The sequence below is a fragment of the Nannospalax galili genome, unplaced genomic scaffold (assembly GCF_000622305.1).
Source record: "Nannospalax galili isolate Female #2095 unplaced genomic scaffold, S.galili_v1.0 scaffold44, whole genome shotgun sequence".
Lineage (NCBI taxonomy): Eukaryota > Metazoa > Chordata > Mammalia > Rodentia > Spalacidae > Nannospalax > Nannospalax galili.
The window spans coordinates 2,439,063-2,462,611 of NW_008355789.1; the positions used below are offsets into that span (position 1 = coordinate 2,439,063).

At 44.9% G+C, this 23,549-nt stretch overlaps 2 pseudogenes; both read right to left on the reverse strand.

Moving 5' to 3' along the window:
• The window catches only part of LOC103750451, a 44,858-nt pseudogene extending 25,161 nt beyond the window's left edge, over nt 1-19,697 (reverse strand).
• Nucleotides 19,698-22,419: 2,722 nt separating this feature from the next.
• LOC103750452 lies at nt 22,420-22,947 on the reverse strand (annotated as a pseudogene).
• Nucleotides 22,948-23,549: the final 602 nt, after the last annotated feature.

Here is a 23,549-nt window from a genome sequence, read left to right on the forward strand (position 1 = left end):
GCCTTTGTTTCTATCCATTCAACACCACTGGAGGTCCAGGTCTCCTGTTTCCACAATGACGCTTTTTTTTTTTTTTTTTTTTACTGTCTTCACTTCAAATCTACACTCTAGTTTATTAATGTGTTTCTATGACCCTCTTTTTATCCTTTACATGTATATATGTATATGCAGGTGCTCATGGAGGCCTGAAGTTGAAGTCAGGTGTCTTCCGCAGTCACTCTCCACTTTATTTACTGAAGCAGGGTCTCTTGCTGAACCTAGAGGCCACAGATCCTGGCTAGTCTAGCCATTTAGTTTGTCCTGGGGAACACTTATCTCTGCCTCCTGAGTCCTGGATTATAGGTGGCCATGACATCTGCCTGGTTTTTACCAGGGTGCTGGGGATCCCAGTTCTGGCCCTTACACTTGCATGGCAAGTGTTTTATCCACTGAGCCATTTCCCCAACTCCCCCTTCTCTTTCCTGGTTACCATCTTTCATAATACACCCCTGGACACCAGGACTACCTTGCTATTGCTTAGTTCCATTAACATTTAAAAAATTTAATGTGTATGAGTGTTTTGCCTGCATGTATGTAAACACACCCCTTTGTGCAGTTCCCAAGGAAGCCAGAAGAGGGTGTTGGATTCCCTGGGACTGGAGTTATGGATGGCTGTTAGCTTTCTTGTGTGTGCTTGGAACAGAACCTGGGTCCTCTGCAAGAGCAGCCAGTGCTCTTAACCATGGACATCTCTCCAACCCCAGTAGTTCCATTCTTGAGACCTTTAAAGTCCTCTCTTTGACCATGGAGAAAGGTAGACTCTTCTCAAGCAAGACTGGAGGCTAGAGGTGGAGAGGGCAGAGGGTGTGTGGTGGCCAGCTTCCCAGGTGGCCCCTGTCATCTCCATACCCTGTGAGTCCCCTCTCATCTGGTACCAGGCTGGACCTGTGTGATGGGTAGAAAATGGCAGCAGTGGTGGTATGTGGTTTCTAAGATTAGGTAATGAAAGGCTGCCATTTCTATCTTAGTCATTTTCTCCCTCTTGGATGATTCATTCTATGGGAAACCATGTTGTAAGAAGTCACGTGAGTGAGCTTGATGTGGGGCCTCTGGACCCAAACCTGAGATGCCTCCAGCCTTGCTTGACCCTTGATGATAACCTCAAGAGAGATTGTGAGCTAGATAACTCTACTAAGTCATCCCTGGATGCCTGACCCCGTTGTAAATGTGTGCTGTTTTAAGCTACTGAGTTTAGAATAACTCATTATGTAACAATAAGCAAAGAATACAAGGCTGGGAGATGGTCTGGGAGAGGTGTTTCGGAGGCCAAAGTACAGTAGGATAGTGATGATAGGCCTCTGCTTAGCCCAGGTGTGTCCCTTGCTCTGAGATAGATATGTCCATGATGACATGACTATAGTGTGAAGGACCTGGGTTCCCAGATGCCTTGGTACATGGTTGCTGAGGGCTGATATTTCTTTGAAGGGACAAGCAATGGCACACTTTGGTGTATCCCTTAAGAATGTCTCTTTTTTGATAGGAGCTCAGGTGGGCATAGGCTGTTCTTGAACTCACTATGTAACTAAGGATAGCCTTAAACTTTTGATTCTCCTGCCTCTACCTTCTGAGTGCTGGGATTATAGGCTTGTGTCATCATATCTGGTTTACGTCATGTTGAGGATAGAACCCAGGGCTCCGTGCATGCTAGGCAAATACTCTACCATTTGAGCTACACCCCTAGCCCCAAAGTGAGTCAAGAGATTCAACTCAAGCCTGTCTTGTACTGTACAAGGAGTTTCAAGCATAAGACGAAGCCATTTTACCAAGAATGTAAAACATTGACGCACTAGCCACATTCCCTGAGTACAGTTTTGCTGGGTGTGACACAAAGGGAGAAAGCCTTTGTGACACCATCAAGATCTCCTAGGGCCAATGGAGCTGAGGGGGAGGCTCAGCCTTAAAAACCAGAGTCCTGTAGAGCCATGGATGGCCCAGAGAGCGATTGACTATGAGCAAAGGCAGCCTGCAGGATGCCTTGCACTGAAATGACACTGTATTAAGAGGAAGTGTGAGCTGGGACTCAGAATTACTATTGAACACCTTCAGACATGTTGTAGACTTGCAGGGTTTAAGGAAATCTGGCCCATGGAAATAATAATAAATACTTATCCCATTACTTACCATAGGGGTTGGGAATGCAGATGGATGTTGATCAAAGGATACAAGATTTTAGTTAGGAGGTTCAACAGATCTAGTGTACAGCATGGTGAAGATACTTAACAAGCACATATTTTTGCAAATTTCTAAGACAGTGGATTTGAAGTATTCTCCCTCACTTCAAAAAAGTGCTAAGAATGTAAAATAATGGATAGATAAATTGTTTTGATTTAGCCATTCAACAATACATGCCTAGATCAAATGTCATGTATATTGTCATGTAATTATTATAAATAGTTTAAAAATTATTTTAAAGTAGAAAAGTGGATATATTCTATGAAATATTGTATACTGCAAAATAGAAATGAATTTGAAAAATTAAACCTAACCAAAGTACTAACTATAGGTCTGGCTCCAAAGTAAATAGCACATGGATATCATATTTTTGAAGCTTTGTAAGGTGGATATTATTCCCATTTCACTGGTGAGGATCAAACATTACATAACTTGCTGTTTCTGAGGTTGAAGTAGGGGCCACAGGGGCAGGCAGCAGCCACCATAGAAGGCAAAGTCCTTTAGCGCCCCCATCTGACAAGGAGCGTCTAACTCCTATTGTGTTGTGAGCTCCGGTAACTCTGGCCCTTTTGTAGGCAGGTCACCTGGAAGGAAGCCGGTGCCACTGCACAGTCCAGGCACTGCTAAGCCCAGGGCACTGACCTACTTTTATCCATGGAGTCAGCAAATGTGTGGATAATTTATAATAGCCATTAGAGGAGGGCACTTGAGGTCAAGCATGAACCTCCTGCACTTCAGCACTGCGTAGCTCTGCAGGAGCAAAGAGAAGTCAAAGTCCTGGAATTAGGCTAATCACTAAAGGGGACGCTGCCACCTTAAGACTTTTAGGCAGTTACAAAAGGGAGAGATGGTGAATGACAATGTGATTATACTAAATGCTATCAGACTATGCTCTTAAGAATGGTTGCAGTGGGGGCGGGAGAGATAGCTCTGTGGTTAATAGCACAAGCTGCTCTTGCAAAGGACCAGGTTCATTTTCCAGCACACATGACAACTAACAACCATCTGTAACTCCGGTTCCAAGGGATCTGACACCCTCTTCTGACCTCTGTGGGCACTGCAGGACACGGGTGCACTTACACACATGCAGGCAATACACTCATACACTAAAAATAATAAATAAAAAAATTTTTTTTGTCTTTTTGCGACAGGGTCTCCCTGTAGCCCCAGTTGTCCTGGAACTCACTATGTAGACCAGGCTGGCCTTGAACTCACAAAGATCCACCTGCCTCTGCCTCCCAAGTGCTGGGATTAAAGGTGTGCACCACCACGCCTGGCCCAAAATAAAGTATTTTAAAAAAATGGTTACAGTGGTAAATATTTTCTTCATTACATTTTATTTGTGTGTGTGTGTGTGTGTGTGTGTGTGTGTGTGTGTATGTACTTGCTCAGGCAAGCCGTAGCAGGTGTGAATGTGTACAACTTGCCCAGAGCCAGTTCTTTCCTTCACCCATGTGGTGGATTGAACCCAGATCATCAGCCTTGGTGGCAGGAGCCTTTACCTGCTGAACCATCTTGTCTGCACTACATTGTAAATGTTATATTGTGTGTATGTATTTTACTGTTAAAAATAAAAAAGGAGACCTAGAGAACGATCTTCAGCTTGGAAATGGAATCTGTGGAAGGAAGTTCCTGTTCAAAATGAAGCAGGACAGAAAGATGGAAAATTCAGGGGACCTGAGTAGGGAAAGACGTCCTTACCCTGGGATCTAGTTTGTCTTTCGTGCTGCCTGAGAGTCAAGAAACTTCAACATAAATGATAAAGCCAAAATTGCCTATGAGGTGATTTATACTTTCCTAAAGACCTCTCTCTCAAAGAAGGATGCTACAAATGACAAATGAACCACACTTACTTAGGGCCAGAATGTTTGTAACCTTGAATTTTACAGTATTAACTACCCTCTCTCATGCCTGAATCTAAACAGTGATTCTCATAAAACCACCTTACAAAAGCAAATTTTTAAAATAAAAAATTAAGCAAACTAGCACATATATACATATATATATATAATATATACATTTGTTTTGTTTGTTTTGAGGGCCTAGGTTAGCCTCAAAGTTACTATATAACTGAAGATCACCTTAAACTTCTGAGCCTCTTACCTCTACATCCTAAATACTGGGACTACAGTGTGTACTACCATGACTGGTTTATGTGGTTCTGGGGATTGAACCCATGGCTTTATGTATGCTACGTAAGCACTCTACCAACTGAACTACATCTCCAACCCCTAATTCACATACTATTTATTTATTTATTTGGTCTTTTTGAGACAGGGTCTCCCTGTAGCCCCAGCTGGCCTAGAACCGGCTATGCAGACCAGACTGGCCTTTGATCTGACAGAGATCCTAATTTGAACTTTTTAAACTTGACTTAAATTTTAAGTTTTGTTTAACTTTTAAACTTCATTATAAATTACATTAGTTGAAAAAAGTAACTTAGAAATCCACAGCACCGTATGTATAATCACCGTAAAGACACTTAAATTTGATTCTTTTGAGGAGCCCACACCCACATCTCAGGATTGCGTACTGCCCTTTTTCTGTATGTCTCTCTAAGTACTTAATCAACTTACTAACTTTGCTCCGCTCTGGCTCATCCTGACATTCTTTTCTGTGATGTAGTTAAGCATCTGACTTTACCTGAGTGGATATCTCTGGGTGGAAGGGGGAAAGAAACTCCTCGGGATGCTGGAGGTAGAGTTGGGTTTCCCCGATATTTCAGACATAATGAGATTCTGTGGTCTGTCTGTGGTGACGATCATCAAGGTGAGGAAGTAGGTGAGCAGGTGTACATCCAATAAGAGAAAAACCAGGAAAGGCTGTTATAGAAGTCACCTGAAGGGGCTGGAAAGATGACTAAGCAGTTAAGAGCACTGGCTGCTCTTCCAGAGGACCTGGGTTCAGTTCCCAGCACCCACCTGGCAGATAACGCTGTCCATAATCCAGTTCCAGGGGATCTGATGCCCTCTTCTGGCCTCTGTGGGCATTATATGCATGAGGTGTACCTATGTACATGCAGGCAAAATACTTATATACATAAAATAAAAATAAATAAATTTTATAAAAGAAATCACCTGTAGCATATGAACTTGTCAGGCAAGATGTGTCCACCAGTGGCTGTGGCTTGAAGCTTATGGGGGCAACGAACTGCTTTCATATTGGAGTTGAGGCCTGTGTCACAGAAAAGAATTCAGGCCTGGCACTGTAAACTGATCAAAAGCCAGTGGCTTGGGAGATCACCTACTACTGTTGTTTTGGTAAACAACATATTTATGCTTCTAAATATTTATGTTTATGTACATAGATTAGTGCTGCCCTCAATCTTGGCCAGAGAAGTTACTCTCTGCAGTGGTCAGCAGTTAATGGAGAGATTCATAACTGATCAAAGTGCTGAGAATAAGTGTCTATTGAGTACTTAGTCCTAAATGGGACATCTATATCAATCCCCCCTACCCCTGCAAGCCTCAGACAACCTCATATAAGAGGGGCAGAAAGAATGTAAGAGCCAGAGGATGAGGAAGAGGGCTGTGAAATGCTATCTATCTTCAGGACAAGACAAGGCCTCTGTACCTGTGAACTCAACTGCAGCTATAATTACCTGCAGAACATCAAGTCAACCAAGATCAGTCAGCATTCCAAGAGGCAGCACTAATTGAACTCAGCTGGTTATTAACAACAAGAAAAGGATAGGACATGAAGGGGGGAGGGGGGGGTGTGGGGGGTGCCGGGGGGAGGAGTGGGGGGGAGTGGGAGGGGTGAGCTGGGAGTGCATATGCTCAGGATACATTGTTTACATGCAGGAAGTTGTCAAACAACAAATAAAAGATAATCTATTGAAAAAAAAAGAAATAATGGGGCTAGAGAGATGGTTCAGCAGTTAAGAACACTGGCTGTTCTTGCGGAGGACCCAGATTCGAATCCCAGCACCCACATGGTGACTAACAACCGGGTTACCTCCAGTTCCCAGGGGATCTGATGCCCTCTTCTGTGTTCTGTGGGCACAGCATGACATGGGTACACTTACATACATGCAGGCAATACACTCATATACATAAAATAAAAATAAATGAGAGAGAGAGAGAGAGAGAGAGAGAGAGAGAGAGAAATGACCAGTAGCTAATTCTGGTAAGTAGCTGATTCTGGTAAGGAGGGACTGGCAGTTAATCCTAGGCCCCAAAGTGGCCGTGACTAGGCTTTATTTGCATTTGCATCTATGAATATAAACGCCCTATGTAGTTGGATTCCAGTCTTTCAAATGATACTTTGGTCACCTTTACAAAGTCCTGGGTCCTCGTAGGCTACAAGGTCCCCCTAGGCTCCCTGAGGACCTGGCCCTGAATGAGTGGCAAATGTCCTGGTGGAAATAAAGCTAAAGAGACACTTGTTTCAGCTATTGGACTACTACAATAATAGACCTCAAGAAATTAGAATTTTCTCAGGAATCTCATGGCGAGGGGCCGGAGGAAAGGTCAAAGCCTGGTCCAGCCAGAAGGGGAAATCGTCTACTATGAAGAGATTTCACAAAGTTCCGACAACTTGTCAGATCACCTTGTAGGGCATCCTGGAGCCGAGATGAAGATGGGTCAGTAATGAGCAGAAATACATCTTGACCGGGACTGTGAAGTTATGCATACTTCTAGTTCACTACTTAACCGTAAGCTACATGTGGGTACTCTGATGATGAACAGGGGGTGTGTGTCACTGGCCTTTACTGCTCATTTTCCCAGTGTGGGCACATTGAGTAAATTTCCTTTCTCTGCCTGTCTGTTTAATTGTCCTATTGAGGATGAGCAGCTGGGCCTACTTGTTAGGGCTGCCAGTGTCAGACTTTGATCCTAATAACTCTGGTAACAAGTAGACCCACTGGTATTGTAGACATCATTCCTGGACTGAGGAGAAGTTCCAGATGAATTGTCTCCTGCCCATCTAATCTGGGCTACACATTAGGCCTGCAGCAGAGTATAGAAAGCCAGTGAGTGAAATCAGCCAAAAACTGTGACAACTTAGTGGGAACATGTGGCCTCTTTCTGATCCTGACAGCCTCAGCTGCAGGCTCCTAGGCTCTCAGAGGCAGGCCTGCCACAGATAAGTTTGGGAATTTTGGGGGAATAAGTTGGGGAATCGGCTATTTCTGAAAGGTGGGACAACTTCGGTGCTAGGGTCTGCATTTTGGAGGGTGAATTGGCCCTTGGTTTTGCTCACAGATAAGAGAAGTCCTTTAGAGACACAGGCCTCATCTTAGAGATGTGAAACCAGAAGAACGTGATTTCCAGAACTTTTCCAGAACTTCTGTCTCTCCAAGGCTCTGAGATGTATTTCATGATCCCCCTTCTGTCTAGTCCACTTTCCCCACCCCCAGGTCAGAGAGGAACCCCCTCTATCTTTTACCACTGTATTCCAGCCCAGGATTAAAAGTGGCCCCCTGGACTGGGGAGATGCCTTAGTTAGTAAAGTGCTTTCTGTGCAAGTATGAGGACCTGAGTTCAGATCACCAGCACTCTGTGAAAAGTAGGCACAATGGTGTTCATCTATAATCCCAGCACTGAAGAGGCAGAGACAGGAGGATCCCTGGGGCTTGCTGGCCAGCCAGACTAACTGAATGGGTGAGCTCCAGGTTCAGTGAGAGACCCTTTGTGGTGTTTTGAATGAGAAATATCCCCCATAGCCTCATGTATTTGAACACTTGGTCTCCAGCTGATGTCACTGTTTGAGGGGTTATGGAACTTGTAGGTGGAGCCTTACTGGAGAAAGTATGCCACTGGGGATGGGTTTTGAGGGTTTATAGCCTCACCCTACTTCTTGCTCTCTCTCTGCTTCCTGTGTGTGGATGAAATGATCATCCAGCTTCTACTATGCCTTCCCTAAGTGCCACTATGTTTTCCCCACTGTGACGGACTCTATCTCTCTGTAACTGTAAGCTAAGATAACTTTTCTCCTCTAGGTTGCTTTTGTTCATGTGTTTTATCACAACAACAGAAAAGTAACTAATACACCCTGTCTCAAAAAACAAGGTAGGGAGCAATTGAAGAAAATACCCAGTGACCTCTGGCCTCCATATGCACCTGCATACACTTGAACATGTACACACACACACACACACACACACACACACACACACACACACAGTGAGTAAATAAAGTGGCCCCTGTCACATCCTATAGTGAGATCCTATCTCATCCCCTTCATTCCTCCCTTCACTTAGGGACAACAGGCTTCTGCTTATAATTCTAGATTACAATCCCCATGAGGGCAGACATGGTGGCTTACTGAGCTAGGGTTCCTTTTGCATCTCTTTTCCTCCATCTCTCCACACACCTTGCATATGAATCCCAGAACTATCTTCTCCTTTGCACTGTAAACCAATTGCCCCGACTCTGTCACTTTGTCCTTTTGGCCGAGGGTTTTTATATTGCAATTTGTCTTTGTGGTCTCAAGATTCTTGCTGGATTATTCTCTCTGAAAATCTCCCAGATAAATCACAGCCTGTCATATTAACACTGCACCTCTCCCAGAATAGTCAGCATGAGGCAGAGTTGGAAAGGCCTTGGGAGAACATCCAGGAAGCCTGTGTATTGTAGATGGGAAAACAATCCCCTCCTCCACCTAGAGGACAAGAGACTTATTCAAGTTCATAGATTTGAGTGGGAGCCAGAAGTCAGCTTTTCCACCTTCAGGGCCCTCTGCTCTGTCAGTGCTGGCCTGATGCTTCCTTCTTTACACTGTCAAAGACTTTCAGAGCCTTTTTTTGGTCCTCACCTTTCAGGTGTCATCCGCAGAGGCAGATGAGCAGCTCAGTCCAGAGGGTCTGCTCCAGAGGGTAGAGAAGAAAGCTGGACCAAAGGAGTGGGGATAATAGCTAGTGGCCCTCCAGATAGTCCCTTCAGGAGATAACTTCAGCTATCAAATAGTTTGACAATGAAACTTGTGAGCAGTGTCTGGATAGAATTCACCCTGAACCTGAACTTGGTAAAGGTTCATGGTCATCGGAACTCCTGTCCATCCCTTCCAACTGTCTTCTGGCAGGAGGGACTGTTTTGTTTTTGTGGCCTCAGTGGTGTTTTTCTCATCAGCAGGGGCTGATTCCTGATTGAGTTCCAACCAAGGCCACGGCTGTGCCCTGGTGAGTTCTGGAGGGAAGAAGATAAAACCACTTTACAAAGCTCTTTCCCAGGCAATCAGCAAACTCTTGGTGACAGCAAGGAAGTCTCCTTATTAGTCCCTTGTTAGTTGGGGATGTTACAGCTCAGAGAGGAGGAATGTGGAATCCAAAGCAACACAGCTAGTGAGTTGCAGTGGTCAGGGAAGATGGTGTACAAATTCCAGCTCTTGAGGATGGGGTGATGACTCAGTGGCTAAAGTTCTGGCCACAGAGGCATGAGGACCTGAGTTCAAGTCCCCAGCACTCACATAAAAAACAAAACCCAAAAAACTATATAAAATAACTTGTATCTCTAATCCTGGAGCTCACTGGCCGGCCAGGCTAGCTGAATCTGTGAGTTCCAGGCTCAGTGAGTGACCCTGTCTCAAAAACAAAAGCAAACAGACAAGCAAAAACTAAAATACCCCCGCCCCCAGCAAAAAAATAACAACAGCGTAAAACCACCTAATGTTGGCCTCTGGTCTCCACATATACATGCACACACATGTACTCACATGGACACACACATATCCCCACAAACAACACCTGCCAAAACACACATTTTAGCTCTGCTGATTACTGTGAAAGTCTGTAGTTCACAGTTCACTGGTTTTGGGAACTTGAGCATTCCTTGACTACTCTGCCTGTTTCCTCATGTTTAAAACTGGGAATCTAGTATGTCCCTCATCAGAATGCTGGGTGATTAAATGGGCCACTACATGTAAATTACTTAACTGTGCTTGGTGGGTAGTGAGTGCTCAGTACTGTTGGCATAGTCTGCCATGAGATAGGATACATCTGCCCTTATTTCCTATGGAGATCCCTCCAGGGGATCTCTAGGTAAATGGATTTCAAAAGCCATCATACTAAAAAAGCTGTAGGGATTATCCTGTTTGCCTGCTCATTCAATTTCATTTAAGAAATCTGATACTTGAAGACAATCATATGCAATTATCCTTGTGACTCATAGTAATTAGGAACACTAGGTCAGCGAGCCATATAAACTATTATTCATATAATAGTTGAGTTTATTGTTACATTTATATAACCCAATCACATTTAAAAATTATCTTTTTATTGGTATTCTTTGGTGTTTGTAACAGAAATCTATGTCATCACACTTCTCTGTTATATGCACCATTTAGTCCTGATCATACGCCCTGACAATGACTCACATTAAGAGATGAAAATAGGAAAGAAACAGCATTACTCATAACATTCGGGAAATGGGGGAAGTGAAATGAGGAGACTTTCCTCACTGATATCACCTAAAATTGAATCATGATAAGATAAAAAGGAAAGGTCGGGCTGGAGAGATGGCTCAGTGGTTAAAAGCACTGACTGCTCTTGCAGAGGACCTGGGTTCGATTCCCAACACCCACATGGCGGTTATGAACCATCCTTAACTTCAGTTCCACGGGAATCTGAAGCCCTCTTCTGACCTCTGAGGCATTGCACGACACGGGTGCACTCACATACATGCAGGCAATACACTCATACACATAAAATAAAAATAATAAAGCCGGGCATGGTGGCGTACCATGGGATGGCTATTAGCCACCATATGGATGCTGGGCATTGAACCTAGGTCCTCTGCAAGAGCAGATGGTTGCCTTAACCACTGAGCCATCTCTCTAGCCCCTTCTTGTTTGAGATTGGATCTTACTGTATAGTCCAAGTTTGCCTCAAACTCCTAATCCTCCTGCCTCAGTCTCCTGAGTGCTGGGGTTATAGGTGTGCTCTACCATATCTGGCTAAGAAATACTTCTTCTGGAGACTAAATCAAGTCAAGCAATTCCATTAGTTTAGTGGGTTTTTTTCTGTTAAATTAAAGAAAATGAAGCAACTTTATGTAAAATAGCATTAAAATGTGGTTCTTTTCTTCAAATCAATTCTTTTCATCAATCTTCCCCTCCCTCCCTCCTTCCCTCCCTCCCTCATTCCCTCCCTCCCTCCTTCCCTCCCTCTCTTCCTCCTTCCCTCCCTCCCTCCTTCCTCCCTCCCTCCTTCCCCTTCCTTCCTTCCTTCCTTCCTTCCTTCCTTCCTTCCTTCCCTCCTTCTCCTCCCTCCTTCCTTCTTCCCCACCTTCCCTCCTTCCCTCCTTCCCTCCCTCCCTCCCTCCTTCCCTCCCTTCCTCCTCCTTCTCTCCCTCCTTCCTTTCTTTCTTCCTTCTGTCCACTTCTTTCTTAATCACCTACCTATCCCCTGATGGTGCAAATTAAGAGAGATAATTAATGTTTTCTTCATGCCAGCTATGGTTATTTTGGTGTGGTGGTATATAAAGATTCAAAAGTCTTTTTCTTTCTGTTCTACAATATTGTTTGAATTCCTTGTAGTAAGCATCTAATGCTTTCCTAAAAATAAAATAGCATCCTAAAAAGAGGATGAGTCAATGCTCTTGGATTTCCCACAATATTTGGGTCTCTGGTTTTGACAGCTTCCCTTATCTCAAACTGTCCAGGGCCAAGGCCTCTGGGTTCATCAAGTACCCGAGTATGTCTGGTGGTCCCAACCCTGGTCTCTGATGCAGAGTTCACATAAAAGGTCTTCAGTGCTGGAGAACTTGGGTGTCAGGCTGTTGCAGGTCTGCAGGGAGGCATATGACTGAGGGGGGAAGGAAAGACAGCTGGAGGACAGGGAGACAGGAAAGGGGCTCTGAGCCCCTGCCATTTCTTGTCTTACCTATGAGGAGATGAAGCCTAGAGGGAAGAATGACTTGTTCAGAGTCACCCAGCCTGCCACAGATATCCAGGCCAATCAATTGTCACCAAAATAGTCTTTTTCTCCACATCTGTGAGTAAGGAGAGGAGGCAGGGCCTGGGAGTAGAAAGGGGAGAAGAAAGGGAATGTCAGGGAGTAGGAAGGAGATTGGAGCCACAGCCCACCATCTTCAGCAGCTGGTCCTGTTTTCCTATTATGTCCATCAGATTGAGCATCTTAGTGACTGCTAGACCTATAGCATGCATTACAGAGTGTTCAAGGAGTTCCACATGGGCAGCTCTAGTTCTGGGTTTCAGTGGGGTGGAAAAGATTCAAAGGGCTCTAGAGGCCATAGGGGAACATGGCCTACTTTTTCTAAACTCTCATTGAACTCTACATTCTTTTGGGGGATAGGATTGCTCTAGGGGTGTGGAAAGGACTGTCTTAGAACTCTGGAGGACAGCCCCCATTCAACTCCACAAAGTTGTCAGCACTTGCCTGGTGGACAGCTCCACAGCAACCACTGGAATCTTCCTGAGTCAGTGGGACCACTGGGTCACCTGTGTACTCTGAAAGATGGCTTAATATTTCTCTCTCTCTCTCTCTCTCTCTCTCTCTCTCTCTCTCTCTCTCTCTCTCTCTCCTGATTTGTTTGAATATAAGGAAGTTTCAACTCAAGTTTTATTTTTCAACAGGCATGATGCATAAAAAGGGATACAGAGTTAGTCTAAATAAAGAATTCCTGATGTGATTAGCTACAAACACTTAGGGATATGTGTTTGTCATAGTTTAGGAATGTTTTATAACAGGAATTTTTTTCAAAACCAAACCAAATTTAAGGACACATCATCTTACAAAATTGTTTTGGGCTATTCTCCCAGTGTTAATGCAATATGGGAGAGGTTATTTGGACATGGAAATCTTAGAATTCCAAGTATATTTTAATGACTTAAGGCTAAAGTTCTGGATATTTGAAATCTTGGCTGCCTCAGAAATATCCAAAATTATGATGACCATGCCTGTAGCCAGCAGTCTAGCAATGACTCAGGTAAAAGAGGGAAATCAGCAGGAAACCAAGGTCCTGGAGTGATGAACTTGAGGGTGCATGGAGAATTTCTTGCTAAGAGTAATCAGAAAGGCTTGAAAACATATAAAGCTACCCACTGCTTCCCTTAATAGAAGTGGAACACTATCACTCCATCCTGTAAGAAGGCGTGTGGCCAGGTCAGCTGCTGGCAGGAGAAGTGGGTTCACTTCTACAAAATGCCCTGTGAAGCAGCCCTTGCCTTGGGAAGCTGCCTCAGATGGAACATGGTTCTCAGCCTTAATGGCTTAGAAACACAATTTTGTCAGTGCTCCAAGTAGCTCTGTCTCACTCAGAGCAGGATTTCACTATACAGACTATACAGTCCTTCCTGGTCTGGAACTCACTATGCTGACCAGGCTGGTTTAGAACTTAGACCCACCTACCTGCCTCTCCCCCCACCCTCCATGTTCTGGCATTAAAGGCATGCACCACCATGCCCAGCTGTCCTCTTTTTCTATGAGAAAAAAGATTATTAAATCTAATTCAAATGTAGTACTTTTTTGGTGTGCTTCCTACTCCTGACCCTAAAATAGTCTCTTCACACGTTTCTTTTGAAAAATATTTTATTATTTTATTTTATGTGTATGCGTGTATTGCTTGCATGTAGGTAACTGCACCTGTGTTGTGCAGTGCCCGAGGAGGACAGAGAGGCTGTCGGATCCCCTGGAACTGGAGTTAGGAACAGTTGTTAGCTGCCATGTGGGTGTTGGGATTTGAACCTGGGTCTTCTCCAAGAACAGTCGGTGTTCTTAACCACTGAACCACCTCTCCAGCCCCCACGTTTCTAATTTTATTTATCAACTGGAAGTTGTTATAGCTCAGTTCTTAGAATGATGGAAGGATGTTACTGATGCCTGGTTGCACAGCTTAAAGTAAACGGGGGTGGGGATGAGAAGAATCATATCAGTAACTGGAAAAAAAGAGGAACATTTAGAAACAAGGTATTTGATGTGTTCTGAACTTTTTATGACCGATGATTCTTGAGTTCATCTGGAATAGAAAGTGTACAAGCCCAGCCAGGAACATTTTGAAAGAGAATAATGATGAAGAATTTTCTCTATTTAGTATCAAAACATACAATAAAGCTACAGTGGCTAAAACATTGCAGGATTGGCACAGGAGGGGAAGATACTTCCACGGAACACAGTAGAGAATCTAGAAACAGAGTCATCCACATGATGGGTGTAGTATTTCAAAAGAGAGGCTAAGGCGGGGGATAACAGGTGATGTTGCTAGATACCTACTCAGAAAAGAATTAAGCTGAGCCAGGCGTGGTGGCACATGTCTGCCTTTAATCCCAGCACTCAGGAGGCAGAGGCAGGAGGATCTTTGTGAGTTTGAGGCCAGCCTGGTCTACATAGAGAGTTCCAGGCCAGCTGGGGCTACAGGGAGACCCTGTCTCAAAAAAAAAATTAATAAAATAAATCTTTAAAAAAAGAGAATGGACTCAAACAGAAGCTTGAGGAAAACAAAGAATAAAGCTGAAATTCCTCTCCTGTAAATATACAGAAATAAATATTCAATTATGGAAGTAACACTAAAGAACAAAATGAAAAAGTCACCAAACAAAATTTAGTAGTCTCCCTCTCTTACCCACAGGGATACATTGCAAGACATTTCTGTGGCTGTCTTAAACTGATGATGTTTTAAACTGACTCCCTTACACACTATATAAAATTTTGCTATATGTACATTGCTATGACAAAGTTTAATTTATAAACTGCATCTCAGGGCTTTCTACAGGGTCTGCAGATCCCTCACCAGAGATTGTCCTTAATCAGAAGAAAAAGAACTACTGCCATTTTTTTGAAGGTAATGACCCAGAATGCTGAAATTCACTAACATGGTATCATTTATGTGTAAAAATGATCTTTTTAGCTGCTGTCATAATTGTGTCAATTTTCTGTCTTTTATATTTACTTTGGGAGCTAAAGAGATGGTGCAGTGGTTAAGAGCACTGGCTACTCTTGTAGAGTACCTGGGGTTCGATTTCTAGCATCCATATGGTAGCTAATAACCATCAGTAACTCCAGTTCCAGGGGAATCTGATGCCCTTTTCTGACCTCCATGGGTTGTACTACATGGTGTACTTATATACATGCAGGCAATACACTCATACACATAAAATAAAAGTAAAATAATAAATAAAATATTTAAATTTACTTTAAACAAAACATCAATTCTCTTAGTCTTTTAAAACATTCAATTCTCCGTTCACATAAGAAAGTGAGTGACTTAATTTATACTTACACAGATTACCTTTTTTGTCTAAAGCCTTATTCTGGACTTTGCTTTTGTGTCAGCCTCTGAGGTTACTGAAGAGCCTGCTCTGTCTTCCTGTTGTCACTGAAGGAGATCTGAGCTCTGTCTTTGTATCTAGTGACATATCCTTCGGCAGGGAGGCCTGTAGCAGAGGAGCAGTGGCTGCATGCCTCCCTTGGATGCACCTGTCCTCAGAACACAGACCCACGTTGTCAGCTGAGTGGATCAGAGGAAAACGTCTTTGACAACAGCACAGTTGGGGTTGTAGTTCCCCCAGCAGCTCTTTGAATCCTTGTGCTCACCCTCCCAACATGAGCCTCTCTCTGGACACAATTCGGACACAGAATTTTCTCTACCCACCTTGGGCAGCTGAGGTTCAGAGCAGCCAAGGACACAGAGGAGACAAAGACAAGACTTGAACCCAAGCCAGGAAGCACATGTTCCTGAAGGAAAGCATGGCACCCCCAAAATGCTCGCCCCTACCTTTGGCTCCTGCAGGTGCTTATACATCCTCAGATGTGCCCAGAGCATGTCAGTAACCCTTCTGCTGCTTCAGAACACCACCGCACATGCTTTTCTGTCAGATTTATCCACTCCTCCGTGGCCCGGAGGGTGTAGCTGATCGCTTATTTAATTTTCTCAGCACATCATTCATCAGTCCTCAGGAAAGCAGCCTTGGATAGGTGACCAGGAGTTCCATTTGCACTTGTCACCACACTTATCACCTCCCTCATGAGCCCATGCATCCTCCTTGTGCTTCTTGGCCTCCCCTGGGTCCTAACTCTGTTTTAGACTTATGCTGTCATGTCCTGATGTCTTCAGGTCTTAATGGCCTTCAGAAGAGTCAGATTCAGAGAAAGAGAGAGAGAGAGAGAGAGAGAGAGAGGAGAATGGGTTGTATGGATCTCTCTCTTCTCTCTCTCTCTCTCTCTCTCTCTCTCTCTCTCTCTCTCTCTGGCTCTGGTCCAAGGTCAGGAGCTACACCTGATGAATGATGATGGTTTCCTACCTACCTCCTCTTCACTTTCTCCTTCTTTGCTAGAGATAGAACCTGGGGCTTTGTACATGCCAGGACAGAGCTCTCTATCACCAAGCTACAGCCCCTCTTTCTTTTTCTAATACTGATGGCCTTTCACTGATGGAGATTTTATGCTAACATCTCTGCCACTTCATGCGAACTAGAGAGAGAGAAGCACAGGGGTGGAGGACTGGCATGAGGGCAGGAAGTGATTCTAATTTGCTTTCTTAGTTCCTCTTAGAGTTGGTGGTAGTGGTGCCTTAGGGGTGGGATGTGTGGTCATCCATCATCTCCCATATCCAGCTTAGGCTGGAGGATATCTGGGCACATTCCTGAGGCTCGTGTCTCCCTCACCCACTTAGGCTAATGTGATTCACTCTTTTCACTCCTTTAACAAAATTAGCAGCTTGATCCAGTCTCTCTGTGCCCAAGCTCTTGCTGGGCACTGCATGACATGTGCCAGGCTCTGTTCCTCACCTCAGGGAACTTTCCTGCTTCTCTGGAGGAAGCAGACACATTCCACAAACTGCAGCATGTAGCACCTCCTTGTGCAGGCATGGAGTACACAGAGGACATGGTGGGAGCTCAGAGGAAGGCCTTTGATCTGGAAAAGAGAATATGGAAAAGCCTGCCATTCTTTCTAGAACTTGTTAAATTTCTGCCCAGAGGCAGGAGAGGACAGGGGAGTCAGCAGAGAGGGAGTTAGCCTGCAGTGGAGCCATTAAAAAAACTTGGCTATTTTCACCAGCCTCTGGCCAGGAAGAGGAGTGAGAAGCCTCAAATGTAGCTTTGACACTGTTTTTCTTCCTTCTGGAGAGCTGCCACGTGCCGCCGCAGAGAGCATTTCACGGGTAGATGCATATTATTGCAATGTGTTTATCTAGGAAACTGGAGCCCAGCTCCAGCATCTGTTTTTCAGCACAGTCCTAAGTGAAGTCCAATTTTCCAGTTGGGTTAATAAAAATAAAACTTGGGAAGTTGTGGGCTGGCTGCATCAGGGGTTGAGTCCTGGGCTCATTCAGGGTCACAGATTGCAGAGGCGGAAGGGCTTGGGCAGGTCATGGATCCATTGTGGACAACCTTGCCCAGGGAGGGAGGAGCTGCTGGCTGGCTCTGCGGAACGCGCCTTACAGAGGAATGATGCTTTGGATTTTCTCTGTCTCGATCTGATTTGAGTTGACGGGACATTTAAGGTAGCCAAAGGACTGGGCTGGGGTGCAGGATAGGGTGAGATAGAGATATGGACCACAACCTGACCTGAGACGTGTGGAACAGAGGTGGAAAGCCAGATGGACCAGCAGGATACAGGCTGACTGACCCACAAGACTCTGGCATCAGGTCAATCCTTGCTACCTTGAAATTGTCAGGTTGAGAGGGATTAGAACCCTCAAAACCATTTTAAAAAGCCAGTTCAGCGTGTTGGGGAGGGGGGGTGACTTACTTGGTAAAGTGCTTGCTTTGCAGTCATGAAGACCTGAATTTGATCCCCACACCCACATGAAAAACCAGGTATGCTGGTGAACACTTGTAATCCCAGCACTGGGGAGGTGGAGAAAGGGGAGCTCTCAGGCTCACTGGCCAACCAATCTAGCCTAATTGGCGAGCTCCAGGCCAATGAGAGACCCTGTCTCAAAAGCAAGGTGGATAGGACCTGAGGAATAACACCCCAGGTTGTCTTTTGGCTCCCAAACACATATAAATATATGCATACGCACCTAGACATGTGCACTTTCACACACATGAATACAGATATACATACACCCTCCATCCCACACACATTTTGTGTGTGATTTTAACCCCAAAGGTTGTAGGTTTCAGGGAAACCTGGAATCCAGAACTAAAAGTGCCCAGGCTCTCTCTGCCCCTCCTGTCTACCAGGCTTGCACATTTGTTTCCTTTCCCCATTCCGTACAATGAGGTTTTCCACTCTCCAGATGGGATGGACAAGGGTATCCCATGGACAAAGGATAGTCACCAGCCTCTGAGCCCTCATCAGTCACTTTACTTCTCTCTTGCTCTCTTTCTTCCTTCATCCTAAATTCCTTGGGGGAAAAGATATTAATTGCCCCTGGTGAGGACAGACTACTCTTGGTAATATCAGCTATAGCCAGGGGTCAGAATCACATGTGTAAATGTGGCTAAGGAGAGCCTACCCTGTGATGCTATGCTGGGGTGTGTGTATGTGTGGTTCTCGTTTATGGAGAGTGCTCAAGAGTCAAACACAAATTTCAGGCAGCTTTGCTTTCACCTGACTGTACCTTTGTAGGGGAGACAGAGAAGGGAAACTGAGGTCAGTCTGTTAGGGTCAGGATGAATGGCCCAGGGCTTCTGCCTCTCAGCCCAGTGCTCTCTCTACTACACCCTGTTCCTTTGGTTTTGATGTGAAGCCAATGATTGTGAAACAGATTGTGCCTATGCAGCATCCCCTTGGGAACAACGGCAGAGCAAGCAGCATTGATTAAAGAGAACTTTGCTGGCAGGACTTGGAGTAGGTTGGGAGCCAAAACCCAGTAGTGTGGCTAGTTGTGACCCTTGGGGAAGCCATCTGAAGGCATATGTCATAGGTCCTGGCAGGGTGGCCTCTCATAGCGGACAGGATGCCGGGGTTGGGGGAAGATGGAGCCTTACTTTCCTCTTCCTCACATAAAGGCTGCTTCTAAGACAACCTGTTGCCACGGCTGGGACAGGCAGTGAGGTGGCATCACTCTTGAGTTCTAGCTCAAATTAGGGAATCGGAGTCATGTAGTATGGTTTGAGGGAGAGATCTTTCTTTCCTTGGGGCTTGAAGGAAGGTCCTCAAGGCAGAGAAGAGTACTTGTTCCTAAAGGATCCAAGGAGAAAGAGACTTGGTGTGTCCCTCCTGGGCAATAATATTGCCTTTGTTCCTCTGACTTGGGGTAGGGTATGAGGCTAACATGCCCCAGATGCTGTTGGTGGTGTGTATGCCTTGCTGCCCCTGCTTTTCTCTCCCCATCACCTCATGGTTGAGTCATTGCTGTCCCTACCTCCAGTTCGGAACCCATTCTGACAGAAGCCTCATCTGCATCCCATTGGGCTTCTAATTGTCTTTCTACTGGAAGCCCTATTATAGGGGCACTGGGTTGGGCTCTTCCTGCTTTGTTGAGCTGTGTATCCAAAAGAATAGACCCTACCTTCTCCTTCCTGATGTCCTAGACTGTACCTCCCTGAACCCAGTCTCCATGGGGCTCCATACTCACAACCTCTGGGCCTGCTGCCTGTCCCTTCAGCCACTTGATGAAGGCAGCCTTGGGCAACATGATGCAGCTTTTCCTGGGCCCTGTCCCTTGTCCTCTGTCATCACTGCTGACTGGCCTGGCTGTCTGCATTAGTTACTTTTATATTGCTATGACCAAATACCTGATAGAAACAGCTTAAAGGAGATATTTAATTTGGCTTTTGGTTTAGGGGATATAGCTGATCATGGGAGTGTGAGAACGGGAGGCCTGGTGGCTGGAGCAGCTTGGCCACGGTGGTAGAAGCTTACAGCACGGCTTGCTCACATCCTAGCAGATCAGGAAAGAGAGAGTTTGAGCTGGAAACAGGACCCAAGTGGTCACCAGTTAGGACCTATGTACTAAAGGTCTTATAACCTCCCCAAACAGCACTACCAGCTGGGGCCCAAGTGCTGAAACACATGAGCCTGTGGGAGACAGTTCAGATTCAATCACAACACTCTTTAACACTGATGTCAAACAGAACTTCTCTCCAAGCAGTCCGCCCCCGCAGTTTGCAGCTGGGCTGGAACTCATGGCTCAGGCTCAGTGGGACGCTCTCCATTTTCTTTTGCCCCTCCCTCCTTCTGGCCCTACATACTCCTTCCATGAGCTCATTCTTTGTTTATGTTTTTTTTAAACTTCATCTTGTAAGCTGATGTTACCACTTAATTCTGAAATGTCCCTCACAGGCTCATGATCTGAAAGCTCATTCCCCAGCTGCTGGTGCTGTTTTGGAAGGCTGTGGGACCTTTAGGAGGTGGGGCCTAGCTGGCAGAAATGGCTCACCAGGAGTGGGCTTCTGTACTGATTACTTTTCTTGATGCTGTGACAAAATGCCTGCCAAAAACAATGTAAGGGAGGAAGGGTTTATTTTGACTCACACTTTGATGGTATAGTCTATTGTGGAGGGGAAGACATGGTGGCAGAAGAGTGAGGTGGCTGGTCACATTGCATCCACAGTCAGGAAGCAGAGAGGGAGGAATGCTGGTGCTCAGCTCAGTTGTTATTAATCTGGGACCCCAGCCCATGGGCTGGTACTGTCTACATTTAGAAGCCTGCAGCATGGTGCAGGCTTCCCTACTCAGTTAAACTTTTCCGGAAAAGCCCTAATACCTAGAGGTGTGTTTCCATGGTGATTCTAAATCCAGTCAAGGGGCCAGAGAGATGGCTCAGTGGATAAAGGCACATGCCATCAAGCCTGATGTTCTGGTTAGCTTCTATTGCAGTGATAAAAACACTGACCAAAACCAGCTTGGGGAGGAAAGAGTTTATTTGGCTTATAGCACAGTCCATTATCAAGGGATGCCAAGGCAGGAACTCAGGGCAGGAACCTGGAGCACAGACCATGGTGGATAGCTGCTTACTAGCTTTCTCCCCTGGTCTGTGGTCCCTGCTTCCTTATACAACACAAGACCACCTGCTCAGGGGTGGCACCTCCCACAGTGGGCTGGGCCCTCCCATATCACTCAACAATCAATAAAATGCCCCACAGACATAACACAGGCCAATTCAATGGCGAAAATTCCTTAGCTGAGGGTTCCTCTAAACAGGCGTGTCAAGTTGACAAAGCTATCTACCACAACCTGACAACCTGAGCTCTGATTCCAGGACCCACAGAATGGAAGCAGAGAAATGATTCCCACAAGTTGTCCTCTGACCTCCACAGATGTGCTGTGGCAGGTGTGCACCTACACATAATAAATAAATAAATAAATAAATAAATAAATAAATAAATAAGGAATTAAAAAATCCAGCCAAGTTGACAATGAAGATTAGCCATTACAACTTCTGAAGGTTATACCCAGCATCAGATTCCTGCCACTCTTTCTAGTTCACATTGATGTGAACAGTCTCTGCCACATATTTCCACACCACTGAGAACTGAGCTATGTTGCATTGCCTTCCCCACCATGATGGACTGAAACCCTCCAAAACTGTGAACCAAGGCTAATCTTTCTTCCATTAAGTTGCTTCTGTCCTGCATTCTTGTCACAACAATAAAGGAGTAACTAATATGGCTGAAGCCATTACAGATAACAGGGCAAAGCCACAGCTTTTAAATTTGCATTTATTTTTCACTTAAGTGTTAAAATACTATAGTTGACTAGTATAACAAAAGCGACAGCAAATAATGGTTATAATCCTTCACTACTGCTTATGAAATACCAGCAGGAAGTGGTATTCCTTGGCCTAGCAGTGAACACCATCTTTAGGAAGATGTTTGTTACCCCACATGCTTCTCCATTACAATGGTGCTGTCTTGGTTTAGATTAAAGTCCACCAATTCTACTATGCATTTCACCAATCTCGCCCATTTCCTGGAGTGTTTTCAATGAAGAAGAGAGAACCTTTCAGGACACTTTACTTTGAACTAGACGATTAGGTAACTCTATGTGGCCAATGATAATTGGGATATCTTCATTTAGTTCATGCCTAATGTCTCTATGCTTGACAATCTGACCTGGATGAGGGGTGATGACTGTGGTTTCATTGTCAAGAGTGGACATTGGGTTTTGGAAGACACACACTGCTTCAGTCAGTCATGTGTCCATGCATGTATGTAAGTGCACCTGTGTCGTGCAATGCCTGCAGAGGTCAGAAGAGGCTGTCGGATCCCCTGGGACTGGAGTTACGGACAGTTGTGAGCTGCCATGTGGGTGCTGGGATTCAAACCTGGGTCTTCTGCAAGAACAGTCAGTGTTCTTAACTGCTGAGCCATCTCTCCAGGCCCCACACTGAACAGTCTTGATCTAATACAGTTCTTTTAGCTTCTGGCTCCAGTTGAGCTCTTGGTTTTCTTCACCAAGAATGTTATCTTCTGGTCATTTTTCATATCTTTGTCCATATGTGCTTCTAGAATGTTCTCCCAATATTCCTTCTATTGCAGCTTTTACATCTATCTTTAGGACTAATAGGTTCTCCATGGCCCTGGTATTCCATGCACACAGACTGAATTTCCTGGACCATTCCTGGGCCTATCTGGTAATCGTTATTTGGATTTTAATACCTCAGTAGTTGGGCCAGCACTCTACAACTCCTTTATTACCAACTCAGCCTTCCATTTGTCACAAATCACACTCTTTTGCAAAGCCAATCTTCTTGCTGTATCACTGTATAAATCTAAGGTTATTGAGAATTCACATATAACATGTTTAACATCTCCTTTCTCTCTGAATCCTTCCCCACCTCCTCCAGAAAGCACATCAAAGATGTCCATGAGGGAGCCCCAAATACCACCTGCTCTCTCCTAAATTGCTTGCTTTCTTCCTTTGTTATATAATCCTCTTGACATAAGAGAGGACTCTATACTTTGTGAGCCCTTTTCAGTTCTTCCTGAGTGGTGTTGGGTTTGAGCTCCCCAAACATCATACTAAGTAATTCCTTTTACATTTTCTATAGCTCATGAGTAAGCTAGGACTGGTAGGGGATTGTAGTTGTGTGCAGCTAAGGCAGTTGCTATATTCTGCCTCTCACTGAATATTCTAGAAGGTTCCATGTGAGCTCATTCTAATGACACCTGGCCTAGGCTGTGATGCCTGCTTCATTGAGCTATGCCCAATAGTCATCTCTCTTTTTCATTTGTCTCCTTTTGGTTGGTTGTGAGAGTCACTGGGAGTCTGTTGACAGCAGGCCTTCTTTCAGGGACTCTGTCCCTGCTGTACCAGTGAGGGATGCTTGTATTGCAAAACCAAGCTCTGTCGTGTAAACATGTCCCAGAGACTTATGGGTCATCCTTCATCAACTCATCAACCCGTGATTCAGCTGAGTCCAAGCAACTCTGCCCCCAGCAAAGAAGACGAAAAGAAGGCAACATTCTTCAGTCATTTGGTTTTAATTCTCCATCTCGTGATTCAAGGAAGGTATTTCCTGAGTACATTCATAGATTGGCCTTCT